This window comes from Penaeus vannamei, chromosome 29 (genome assembly GCF_042767895.1).
Source record: "Penaeus vannamei isolate JL-2024 chromosome 29, ASM4276789v1, whole genome shotgun sequence".
Classification (NCBI taxonomy): Eukaryota; Metazoa; Arthropoda; class Malacostraca; order Decapoda; family Penaeidae; genus Penaeus; species Penaeus vannamei.
Window position 1 is genome coordinate 21,284,564 of NC_091577.1, and position 2,500 is coordinate 21,287,063.

Consider the following 2,500-nt stretch of genomic DNA (forward strand, 5'->3'; position numbering starts at 1 on the left):
GGAAGGAAGGGAAAAATAGGATAAGAGGGGATGGGGAAACGTATAGGAGGCAGATTGAAGAGAGATAGACAGGAAGAAAGAGAGGAAAGATAGATGACAAAAGGAGAGATAGAGGAGGAAGATAAATAAAAGGAGGGAATGGGAAAAGAGGAAAAGACAGATAGGAGAAGGGAGAAATAGAAAGAAAAGAAGAGAAAAAGAAGAATACAATAGATAACAGGAGGAAGGGATGATAGATAAAAACGTAAGGCAAACTCAATAAATGGAAGACGGGAAAACAGATAAAAAAAAAGAGAACAAAGTACATAGCAAAATTAGAAACAGATAAATAAGAAGTAGAGAGAAAGATGCATATTGGAAAGGAGAATAAAGAATTGAAGAGAAAAATATGACATATGCATCGAATACGAATTCTGACGTGGGGTAAAGGAGAGTGAAAAAAGGATTAAAGAAAAGGAGAAAGAGGCATAATGAGAGATTAGAGAATTTGATAATTTGCCTTATAGGCTCTTAACACACCCATCTTTAACTACATATGAATTATGATAATGAGATGATGATGATGATGATGCTGAGGTGGAATTATAATGATGATGAGAATAATGATGGAATGGCGAGGATGATGTTAATGATGATAATGATTATGATAATGATGATGATGAAGAGAATAATGTAATGATGATGATGATGGTGATAATGATGTGATGATGATATATGATAGCAACAACTATAGTAATGATAATAGTAACAATACTGATAATAACAGCATAAGCAACAACAACAAAGATAATGACAATAATAATTATCATTCTCCCTTTTCACTACGTCTAATTTGATTCTCCCGAAATTTACCTCAAAATCCCAAAACAAACACAGCTTAACCGAAAATCAATGAATCCGGGATTAATATATCAAATATTATCCATGACTCGATGCATCAAATATAATTAGTAATCAGACTCGTGCATTCTATTTGCATCTCAAGCAGTACCGCTTCAAACCTGTCTTCATCTTGTTCATAGATTAATTGATTTATATGTTCATGTATTCACTTGTTTGTATATTTCAGTGTTCTTTTTTTTTTTTTTTTTTTTTTTTTTTGAGTTGGTAGAGGGACTAGTTGCTTAGATTTTGATTTTGCAGTGGGATAGGTTGTTTAAGATTGATTGCTCAGGTACCTAGTTTTTGTAATAGATTTAGGGAAGATTAATCTACCCCCCCCTCACCTCCCAGATTCACCACAAGGACCCCATCAATTGATCGGCGACAATCCATCCATAAAATTTCACCACAATCAATCTATCGCCTTTTGTGTAAATCTACTAACCATGAAAAGTTACTGACGGGTTGTTATGATTTTTATTTATTCATTTATTTATTTATTCTGTCCAAGTTGCCTATATATTGGGAAAGGAAATGCTGAGATGTTAATGGTGAGCCTTGGTAAGTGAACAGATATTGGGGGATGTCAAATGCTGATCATTTCCCTAGACCTCCACCAAGATCTTTTTGCAACGAGAAGCACTCAGATAGCGCATACCTCCGCCAAGGCACTAGGATCACTGATGCAATAAGAATGTTCACACTTGAAGAACTGCATCAAAATCACCTCTTTCTCAAGTACGTTGGTGACGTCCATAAACATAACCTCCTTGGCTAAAGTAATATAGGTAATGATAATAATAGATATCGCTGTATAAAGTTGTTACTGATGTAATCATAAAAAAAATTAATACTGGATCCTGATCATGATCCAGATCCACACTAAATTTAATGGCATCCAAGCTAAGACACACCTCTAGTAAAAGAAAAAAAAAAAATCATAAAAATATATTAACTTTTTTGAGTTGCATTTGCAATAGGTGATCAGGATTAGGACGGATCATCGCCAAAATCCAATGGCAAATAAGTTAGGCTAAGACACACCTTGGGTAAGAAAATTATAAGAATCTGTATAACTTTTTGTTTTATCCTGTTAACTAAAGAACAAACTGTAACTAACCAACGCTACCAAAAACTTAACTTGTGTCCGGAGGTAATAAGTTAGTCCTTCTTGTATAAAAACTGGTTACTTTATCTGAACTATTAATATATAAGATCGTTATGAATTCAATCAAATTATTAAATCTCCTACCCAGAATACCACCAAAAATTTAATCAAATTGTCTCTAGCTTATGCACACCCTCCCCCTACCCCCCACCCCCACCAAAAAAAAAAAAAAAAATCCCCCAAAATTTTGCTCATAGATATTAGACATTGGGGCAGATAAATAACAGATCCTTGCCAGCGATCACCATCAACATTGAATCAATTGGTCCCCGATTCCTTGACAACTCACCCACGAAATTTCATCACACCGGTAATTTTTCTCGGAAACCGTAACTTAATATTCCTCATTGAATTAATGAAAGTGGATTGAACAGATTTTTTTTTCTTTTTTAATCGGTTTAGATTAACAACTATGTTTATATTATATTAAAAAAAATTAAAATAATATGT